Genomic DNA, 11,211 nt, shown 5'->3' on the forward strand with positions numbered 1-11,211 from the left:
TAATGCAAGCATACGTCGAATATTGAGGAGAATCTCAAAAAATTATTAACATACTGTTTTGAAGCTTTCTTTGATCAATAAAATTTAATATTAATACAAGTTTGTGCCACTTAGTACGCGTGTCAATGCAAATGACACGATAGTTATCGAGTCTTATATCCAGGGGTACTGGTCGCACGTTCGTCTCTCTACCATCGATTCTAGGCGATTGGAGTGGAAATAATAGAAACAACACAATATCCTCGTCTGCCTTCCAAAATGTATCTTGAGGAAACTGTGGCGCAAAAAGCTGTCGAGCAAACAGGTGATTATGAAACGTGAAATTATAAGAACAAATCAAAAAAAGTTTTTTTCAATAATCAAACCTCAATAGGCTTCGGCAAGTTCAATTTGAAGGTAATGGCTGTATCTGCGTTCATATACCTGAACTGTGCGTTTTCTATAACCAGCGTCGGTTTCGTCATACCAACTGCGGCTTGTGACTTCCAAATGACGACCATCGACAAAGGACGCATCAATGCAGCTCCTATGCTCAGTATGAACTGTGTTTCTCGCCGTAATTCATTTTTTCTTTCTTATTTTGGTGTTATTGGAAATCAACTCTAAACAAGGTTAATGATGTTTACTTACAATGACATATTTTGGTTGCGCAAAGTTTTATTGCTATCATCTCCATACTGTCATACTAAAAAGCCATTTGGTTTCGTTAATAGAGAAAATGGAATTAGTATTATCTACAGCGATAACAATTATTCATTTTAAACGATATTTAAAATGCAAATGACAACAGCTAAATAAAAAAAAAACTATTATAAATTTCAATGGTAGGGAAAGTAATTTAAAAAGTTAAAAAGTTATTTTTCTCCATTTATGATCCAATATCTCATTATTTGTACCCTTGCATTTTAATTTTATTTTTAAATACCGTTATTAGATTGAAAATGGTATATTACGTAACCAACATGTTTTTGTATAGTTAAAATTTGTACATTAAGAATGAAAAACTTGATTTAACGCGTACACATTATTCAAAATATTTTCATTATACCAAAGTAAGCTCTTGAGTGAAAATCCCATAATTGACTGATCGTGACGTTGACCAGTAACTGTTGTAAATCACAATTGTATGGTACCTTCCTTAAAAATACCGATCGTACAAGCATAAAATTACTGTGTTGATTTGCTATTTGTACATTTTTTCATAGTTCCATCTAAATAAGAAAAAATGGTGATATTTACTAGAATACTGTTTTTCTCTACAAAAAAAAGTTTACACGGTATACATGTATTTTGTGAGTGAGTATGGCAATTTTTTCTTGTCGGTAAAGCTGACTCAGATTATTGCATTAAGCAAAAACCAGAAATTATTTTACATACTGAGTACATAAATTATCAGTATCCATGCATTACGTTGTTATTGATGACATCGTTATTGTGTTTGTACTTTTTATTGTTACCACGTATTGCTTTAGACAGATTTTGCAATACTGGAATATTTTTAAAATTGTCTTCACATGAGCTTTCAATCGCCATAAGCAAATAAGTTCAAGTTCAAACTATAAAATAAAATATCATATATAAATAGTTGTGGTACAAAGTAACGTGGGGCAACTAAGCATTACATTTCTTATGTATAATGATACACAAGCTTAAAGTAAAATCGAATTTTACACCAGCTTATTATCTTTTGTTCATGCAAATAATATACGATATGGGCTCCAGCAACTAGATAAATCACGGTAACACTTATAGGTGCAAATTAAAAATTAATTTTGTTACGTGTTTTAGCGTTATAATTAACTTCCAAGTAAATCAAAGATGATTTCTCACTCACGTGCATAGAAAACTCGTTGCTAAGAATAATTACAGGCCTATCTGTAAATTCTTTGACGAACTGCAATTATAGCTTTTGATGAGAGTCGGGGATTCTCTGGTCATTTTGTACGTCAAGGCCACGGACAGCAATTATGCTCCTTGCAGCGTGTGTTTTGTTTTTCCTATCTAAAAAACTTATATAGTTATAATGTAAATTTTTGTCAATTCTGCTTTCATCCTGCTCTGGTTAACTATTTTTAATACTACAATTTAAATGGACTGCTTGATAATTTACACAATTTTTTACCTATATAATTGATCCTAACTTATCATGGCTTAGAGTATATACTATATCTGATTTATTGGAAGCATTGCTGCTAGTAAATAAACAATTTTTGTTAGATCTACCTACAAAAATGTTTTATGAGGCCTTTATTGAAATAGTAACTGAAAACAAAATACTGCAAAAGATATTTCTTGCAATTACATGAAATGTTCTTTGCACTATCAATCTCTCATTTGAAGATGAAGAAAAAGAGTAACAGTCAGTTTTTAATTTTCAAAGGTATGGTCGTTGGTTCTGGAATCTGGGGCTACATGGCAGATTTAAAAGGACGAAAGATCTCGCTGCTGATATCATTGTTCTTGCAATTCATCGCTGACGCTCTTGCATCTATCGTTCCAAGCTACTGGGCCCTTGTATTTTTCAAGTTTCTTAGTGGTATTGGGTATGTAGACTTTTTATTCAGCGCTAGGATAATATTGCATGCAAACCTTAGTTTTTGTCGCTTCTGATCTGCACTGGCATTTAATTTTTAATAGAGTAAAAGAGTAGCTATTTTGAAAAGAGTAAAAAGTTTAACATACGCATTTTATGGAATGAAATTAATTGAGTTTTTATAACAATTCAAGTTAGAAGTCAAAGAGATAGAACTAAAATTTAATAGATGAATTTTTGTTCTTAAACGGGTTTGATAGTTCACGTTTTTAAGATTTTATCAAAGAATATAAAATTAAAGGTACTTTTAATACTAATAATCAAATTTTAATGAAAACCATTTTTTTAATTACAATTTTACAGATTAATGTTCAACAGGAATAGAGTTTTATAGACAAAATTATGTGTCTCTTTAAAATACAACTTTTTCTTGTAGCACAATTTTTTAAGAAGTAAAACAAAAACTCTTAATCGTAAAAACTGACAAAACCAGTCGGAAAAAGATTTTGTTGTGTAAAGTATTACCAACTTAAAATTCAATTATCAAATGTATTTAAGATAATTTTTAACATTTTTTTACAAAAAAAAAAAACGTTTTTTTTCTAAGAACAGATACACGCCCACAATAAAAAGAAATCGTTCTAGATCATTAGTAAATCTTTTCTATAGAGCCTCATTTCACATTTTTACTTTATTTTTGGATCATATTATTAGGTATCCAACCTGTATTACTCAGAAAAATGTAGTGTTTGGGTACATAATATTTTTTTTCCATAAGACTACAATAAGGCTTGCTCGCTAATGCTGTGGGATACAATGTTCTCCCTGGTGGTTCCACCCTGAAGTAATGCTAACGCGGTTCGAGGGTGAAACTACAGCTTTTGGGCACAAGGGAGGGGTTTAGTGGGTATTACTGATCTAATAAAAAAAATCTACTGAGTCACAAACTACCGTTGTTTCTGCAGTGTGCATCAAGGCATTTTCTCTCTCTCTCTCTCTCTCTCTCAACTAAACCAAATCCCACTCCACCACCGTTACCACAAGACACCCCAGACTGGTTCCGGAGTTTTTATACGATTTACTCAGGTAATAACCATGAACTGATGTCCACAATCGGAGGCCACGAGTCTCGTCTTAGCGCTCTTGAGACCAGGGCGGCATTGACAGATCCCATGGAGATTCGTTTTATTGGAATCCCCGCCTCCTCTCCTGAGCAGTACAAATCACAAGTGACTAAGGTCCTCGCTGCCATAGGTCTACCAGATTGTGCCAATCTTATAATCCGAATTAGACCATGGGTTGGAAAGTCACAACCGGCCCTCGCGGCCTCAATGGCCACTCCCTCAAGTAATATCACTCAGCCTAACTCGCTTGTGGCCGAATTTGCCACTGCGAGGGTTCGGGACCTGATTGTATCCCAGTCTTATCGACTGAGGAACGTCTGGGCCCAGGATCTTTTCGGGACCGGTGGCAGTACCCCTATCTTATGTCGCCCTCTTTGGCCGGCTCACGTGCATGGCCTTTTACTCAAGGCAAGAGAGGCACAGCGGCGCCTTAATTACTTGCCACCGATAGTCAAGGACTTGCGTGTCTTCATGCGTCCTAGCCGCTCAGCCAATCTCATACCCATCTCTTCGATTGAAGATCTTGCCCGTCTACCTCCTCAACCTGCCCCACCCCAACAATGACTAAACACAGCTAATCACGCTCCCCCCCTTCATCAATCAACAAACTCCATCACTGTCATCCACGCCAACATAAATCGTCTCAACCATCCACATCACACACAACTCGAACTTTTAGCTGCTGACAGGTTCCCGGATGTCATTGCGGTTACTGAGACCTTTCTTACGCCAGACACGTTGGATGAGGTTGTCGGCATCCGAGGATACTCCCTGTTTCGGGTTGATAGAGCAGGGAAAGAGGGGGGTGGTGTTGGCGCCTACATTCGGGATTCCCTCAAGACAACAATTCTTGCCAGCTCGGACCCTGAATTCGATAACACACCAGAATTCCTTATCCTCGAAATAGCTGTTGCTCTGCACAGAACACTTGTGGCCATTGTCTATCGACGCCCCGCAGCATCTCTTCCACACCACTTTTTTGACACACTCTCAGATCATCTACCGGCTTACTCTAATATCATCATCACTGGCGATCTCAACATCAACATGCTCACTTCATCCTTCTCCTCTCAGTTTCTCTCCACTAAGATCTCAGAATACTCCCTCCACCTGGTTCCTTCCAATCCAACACACCATGCCTTCTACCGCAATAACCCCTCGCACACCTGGATAGACATCTTTATTATAAAAGACCCAACCTCGCTAATTCGCTACCAACAGTCCACCGCCCCCTTCATAGCTGGTCATGACTGGATCGAAATCACCCTTCGTTTTCTCCATATACCAAGTATCACCAAAACAATTACGGCCCGCAACCTCAAACACATAAACTCTGAAGCACTCTCATTCCATATCACTCCGTCCCTTTCATCTCTAATCAATTCATGCACTCAACCAAACCCGCAATCTCTCGACACTCTGACTACTCTTTTCTCAACCACTATACTTGAAGCCTTTGACAGACTGGCTCCAAACAGACGGATCACCTTGTCATCGCGAAGAAAGCCGTGGGTCACTCATCAGATCAGGAACATGATGTTGGTGAGAGACAGGGCGTACCGCGAAGCCAGACGGTCTGGCCTATCTACAGACATTGAGCGCTATCGCCGCCTCCGCAGCAGGGTATCGAATACTCTCTCCACTGCTAAAAACTCCCACTTCGCTCACCTCATAAATTCATCACGAAACTCAAAAGATAAATGGACCGCCATTCGAAAACTCAACCTCACCAGTCAAAACCTTCCATCACCCACTCAGCTTTTTTCCCCGGATACTCTTATCTCTACATATTCCATCGTCCCCGCATCTACTTCACCTCTCACTTCACTCAACCTAAATACATTACTTCGCACCCCTTCTCCTCACTCTTCGGCACCAGTCTTTCATTTCGAACCCACAACATCCGACGAAATACTTCACACCATCACCACATCCTCATCTAAAGCAATTGGACATGATGGTATATCGAACTCAATGCTTCGCCTTACTCTCGGTTTCATCCTACCCTTTCTCACATTTCTATTCAATAGCTTAATACAACATTCGCACTTCCCCACCCTCTGGAAGAGTGCCCTGTTGCTCCCCCTGGCTAAAATACGTCACCCCTCCTCCCCATCTGACACGCGTCCCATAGCGTCTCTTTCCGAACTTTCAAAAGCATTTGAACGTATTCTATCCTCACAGCTCTCTAAATTCATTTTATCCAATAATCTACTAGATCCCCGTCAATCGGGCTTCAGGAGGGGGCACAGCACTCAGACCGCTCTTCTTGGCGTAACTGAGGACATTAGGGAGGCAATAAACCGTCAGGAGGTCACCATACTAGTTCTTCTCGACTTCTCTAAAGCCTTCGACACTGTTCCCCACCTGAAGCTTCTCCACAAATTAAAAAATCTCAATCTCTCCAATAGTGCTCTAACTCTTCTCCATAGCTACCTTTCAAATCGTCATCAAGCCATTGGGGGGGGGGGGGGTAACGGGGAAGCCATATCCAACTGGCGACCCGCTCTCGCGGGTGTTCCCCAGGGAAGTGTCCTTGGCCCTCTCCTTTTCTCCTTGTATATAAATGACCTCCCCGCCTCTTTCTCTTATTCTAAACACATGATTTACGCTGACGACACCCAAATATACCTTCATTGTCCATTTGCGTCCATCAATGAGGCCATTGCCCGCCTGAATCGTGACCTTGAAGCCATTGCGGCATGGGCTCATTGTAATGGCCTAAGCCTCAATCCGCGTAAATCCAGGGCCATGATTCTCGGCAGCCTCGCCTACATCTCTCGCCTAGATCAATCATCCCTCATACCCATTCATATTCATGGCATCGCGATCCCTGTTGTGGAGAAGGCCTTGAACCTGGGCGTTGTTTTTACCCCCACACTCCACTGGTCCCCACAGATTAATAGGATCAACCAGAAGGTACATAACACACTCCGTTCCCTGCGATTCAATAGACATGCCCTAACTCGTACCTTACGCAAATCCCTGATCGAATCTCTGGTCTTTCCGCATCTGGACTATGCTTCATCGGTCTTCTTTCGACTGGACGTCACACGCAATTTAAAAATGCAGAGAGCCATTAATGCTTGTGTTCGCTTCGTAGCCGGCAATATTCCCAGAGATGCTCACATCACACCATTACGATTGGAACTGGGCTGGCTCTCTGCTCGACGTAGACGTGAGTACCACTTAGGGTGTCTTGCCTTCAACATAATTCGCCTTCATTGCCCTACATACCTCGCTGATCGTTTTCGCCTTGCACCCCACTCAGTCACCGATTCCCGCACCCTTCGCCGCCCACAACCTTTGCTCATCGTCCCTCCCTCCCGCACCCGTGCTCGCGACGATTCCTTCTATATTCAAGCATCTGATCTCCTGAATTCACTTTCTCCAATAAACCTTGCCGATCACTCATACTCTTCATTCCAAATCCTACTCCATAACACCCTCTTGCAGCGAGACCAGAGCGAGTGGATCGAACGTGTAGAGCGGGACGGAATTGTGCTCGCATAGCGTAACCAGTGCTTCAACCTTGACCTCAAATTAACAGCGGACGCTCTGACGCGGTTAACCTAACCTCCCATCATACACAATATACAACACCATAGCCCAACTCTGACATCTTGCCTCTAATGACTCCTCCTTGCACCAACCATCATTCACTTTATCTCGCCTACCTCACCACCTAGTCCTTCACCTGCTCTCTCCCCACCTGACTCCTCTGCACATGAATCCCTCCTCCTGTCCCTCTTAACTCCCCAACCACCAACCATCCTTACTCACCACTTTCCTTCTTTTGTTAGCCTACTCTAGCCTTCTCGCATCCCACAACCTTCTAAACGCCTTTCCTTCGCATTTCCATTGCCCTCACGTCCTTCCGCTAATTAAGCTAGCTTTCTTACGCATTCAATTTACCTTGCTATGTTGTTTTACCTTTTATTTTTAGTTTTAAGTGGCTTACATTATTTGCCTTGCGCTCAAGTCTGATTAATTCTTCAATTTGTAATCTCACACCCTGCTCTCTTACTGTAATTTGTTTGCTCGCTACAAATTTAGCTTATTGAAATTAGTTTTAAGTCTGCTTATCTTACTGTATTATACTTTTTTGGCCAGATGGGGGTCTTCCCCAAGGCATAATAAACACTCTAAACACTCTAAACACTCTCAAAAAAAAAAAAAAAAAAATAGTAGAACTAAAGAAAGCCAACTCCCAAAATTCTCTGGAACTCTAATTTTCACGTATCTTTTAGTGTAACTGGTCAGCTATCAATTGTTTTTACGTACCTCGGTGAATTTCAACCAACAAAATATCGTCATCGGATACTGTCATGGATGGAACTATCTTGGGCGATTGGGGTCATAGTAGTTGCTCGTAAGTCTATTTCTTGAAATGATTAAAAATAAATCAATATTTAAAAAAAAATACTTTTGTATTGTTCTAAATTTTTTACGAAACTTTTTTAAAGTTTCATCTATTACGCAGATACTATTCAAAGTCATCATAGAAATATCATGTATCATTCGATGTATTTTAAAAACAAAGTTTGTTATAAGTGAGGGTAACTTGATAATGTTATTTTAAATAGTTTTTTTTACTTGCCTACAGTCTTCGCCTGGGCCATCATACCATTGACGTTCGAATACAAAGGTGACTTTTTCCAAATGAGTTTCTGGAATATATTTGTTTTAATGAGTTCCTTGCCAGCCCTAATAGCTGGAATTTGGTTGATTACGTTGCCAGAAACTCCCAAATATCTGGCTGAAAATGGCGAGCGTGAGATCATGGTAAAGGTCCTAATGCGCATGTTTGTGGAAAACACCGGTAAAACTCCAGACCAGTTTAAGGTAGGCTCTTCTGTTTTGATAAGAACAAAATTTTCATTTTTTATTTTTTCTTGTACTTCCATGTGCTTGATTAAATAAATATGTCAATTCAATAGGAAAAATTATCAAGTTGTACGATTCCGTCAATCAGTGATCTGGTTAACCAAACAGAAGAAACTGAAAACGAAAGGACAAAAAAAGTCGTGCTGACAAAAAAAGAAGAGCTCAAGGAGCTACTGAACAGTTCCAAGGTACAGGCAAGAACATTAATTCAAAAGCCATACGCCAAGAGACTCATCACCACAAGTTCCATAATGTTCTGCATGACCTCGACTTACTACTCCCTCATGACGTGGTTCCTGGAACTGTTCCAACGATTCGCTACCTTTGAAAAAATCTTTCCTGAAGAATTTGCTAGTGTCTGCACCGTATCTCAGCGCCTTGCAGCGAGCAATAACTCACTTCATGTACGTCGATTTTTACAATCTGTAATCGTTTAATTAATCCATGTTGGATTATTTCAGGAAATACTATTTAATCGAGGAAGAACTGTTTCAGATAGAACAATTGAGTGACCCCTTTGGCTGTGACAGCCAGATGGATACGAGTGTATACGTGAACTCGGCACTGCTAGGCGCTGCTTGTATTCCTTTCGCAATTCTACTTCCACTGACGGTCAATCGCCTCGGCTATCGCATCTATCTCCGTACGTAAACAGTTAAGATACAACACTTATGCTTCGTACATTGTGATTCAGTAACCCCGAAACATTTGTATTCTCATTGTATTTCTATCTCTTACAGAGTCATGTCGCTATAATTTATTTAAAGAGATTCGATCATTTTCAATCACTACTAAATAATTATTTAATCAATTTTTAATATTTTCAGTATTCACAGCTACTATCGCCTGTGCCACAACTATAGCATTCTTTTTTGTGAAGACATCCACGCAAAATCTCGTACTCTCGTGCATATTCGAGGCGTTCACTTCACTTAACATTAGTGTTATATTTTGCGTTTTAGTAGATTTATTCCCTACGAATCTCAGTAATGTAAACAATTGAGATTGACGTAGGAAAAGAAGTTCCTTAACTGATGTTTTATGATCTTTCTGAAGGGTCATGGTAACAGCGATTACGCTGTTCGTCGGCCGTGTGGGCTCGCTTTTTGGCAACATGCTGTTTGCTTATCTCATTGACGATTATTGCACTGTACTTATCATAGTAATGGCAGCTCAACTGTTTCGTGAGTTCATATATCGATTGTATATTCATTTTCAACTTTGACTTAATGAAATTATTAACTCAGAATAATGAGGACATGTAGAATATTGATTTTTGAAACAATTTTGATGTTACAGTTGCCTCCGTTCTATGCTGGGCCACACCAAGTAGAAACAAAATGAGAAAGATCCAAGGTTTTCCAAGCAAAAAAATTAAGAACAAAGCTTTCAACCCATCCTAATGACTTCAAAAGGCTACAAAAGGGTAGTTTTCTCACCTCTGGAACATGAAAACTTAAGGAACAAGTGATATTCATCATCTTTTGATAAACTCAGGAATAATACGAACCATGAAGATGAAATATTTTTCAGATGAGAGACTTCGATGCGTGAATTTAAGTATTGATGTTTCATAAAATCTGAAGCCAAATTATCCACAAGGAATATTTTTTTTTAAAAGACTTTATTCAGTTTTATTAAAATAACTTTCACGTGATATAATTAGCTAGTATTTTGTAATTTTGTCGAATTTTGACTCTAAGTAGGTCTAAGCTGAAGAATTTAAGAATGTATGATTTATTTATCGAGACGAAAAAAGTTTAATTCATTAGTAATAAATCAAGTGAATAGCCAATAATAAAATAAAATAAAGATAAAAAATTTGTTAATTTAGAGCCAAAAGCTAAATGATATTTAAATTTTTTGAGACCATCATTATATTTCGTATTGGTCTAAGACATTTTTATAAAATCCTTATAATCAATGAGTTTGGACTTTTAAACGTAAAGTACACGAAATTCGAAGTTTTATATAGAATAATTATAATAATATTACCCAAAAGTGATGATTCTTACCATTGCTGAATACTCACTCTGTTGATTTGTATTTCGCGGCTGCTACCGTCTCGCCCCCTCAGCCACTTGTACGGAGACCCGGCATGCTGCCACGGCTGCTCATCAACGGTCAAAAGGGGAGAGTAAAAGAAAAACGTTGAGTCAGGAGCCGTACCATATAACTCTTTCCGCTTCACGGGCCTATGTTTTAACATAGGCCCGCAAAGCGAAGAAAAGTTATATGGTACGGACCCAGGCCAGCACAGCAGCCATCGTATCTTTTTGACTCGACAGCACTGTCCTCGTGTATTATACTTTTACGTTGTAAACTCTGCTGAACTTAGCAGCCACGCATCAGCGTTCTGTATCGATCATTTATTCCGTCAATAAATAACAGTAAATCCAACATTGGTCCTTCAAGCCAGATTAAGTTGGTTAGATCGTGCAGCTGAGGACAGGTTACCTCAAGGCACCGTCAACCTGGGGCAGCCAGAACTGCGTCATCTTATTTGCAATGTAAGTAAGTCGTTTGCATGTGAGACAAAATTCTCTGCGTCCGAGCACACATGGAGAAAATTGGGCCGCTATTGCACGTGATGTAGTCAGATAGAGTCGTGCCACGCAAAGAAATTTGCGAGGTTAGGAGAGAATGCGGGCCCTGAGTGAACGTGAT

The 11,211-nt window shown here is 39.4% G+C and overlaps 1 pseudogene across 1 annotated transcript; it reads left to right on the forward strand.

Moving 5' to 3' along the window:
* Positions 1-243: 243 nt before the first annotated feature.
* Positions 244-10,367, forward strand: LOC149375876 (synaptic vesicle glycoprotein 2A-like; annotated as a pseudogene). The gene is made up of 9 exons (XR_016293295.1): positions 244-304; positions 374-535; positions 2,381-2,543; positions 7,908-8,029; positions 8,264-8,502; positions 8,598-8,952; positions 9,044-9,187; positions 9,372-9,728; positions 9,844-10,367. The product of XR_016293295.1 is annotated as a synaptic vesicle glycoprotein 2A-like (transcript).
* The last annotated feature ends 844 nt before the right edge of the window (positions 10,368-11,211 follow it).

The sequence above is a fragment of the Copidosoma floridanum genome, unplaced genomic scaffold (genome assembly GCF_036245765.1).
Source record: "Copidosoma floridanum isolate Cflo_tuat_1 unplaced genomic scaffold, Cflo_Japanese_pri ptg000004l, whole genome shotgun sequence".
Lineage (NCBI taxonomy): Eukaryota > Metazoa > Arthropoda > Insecta > Hymenoptera > Encyrtidae > Copidosoma > Copidosoma floridanum.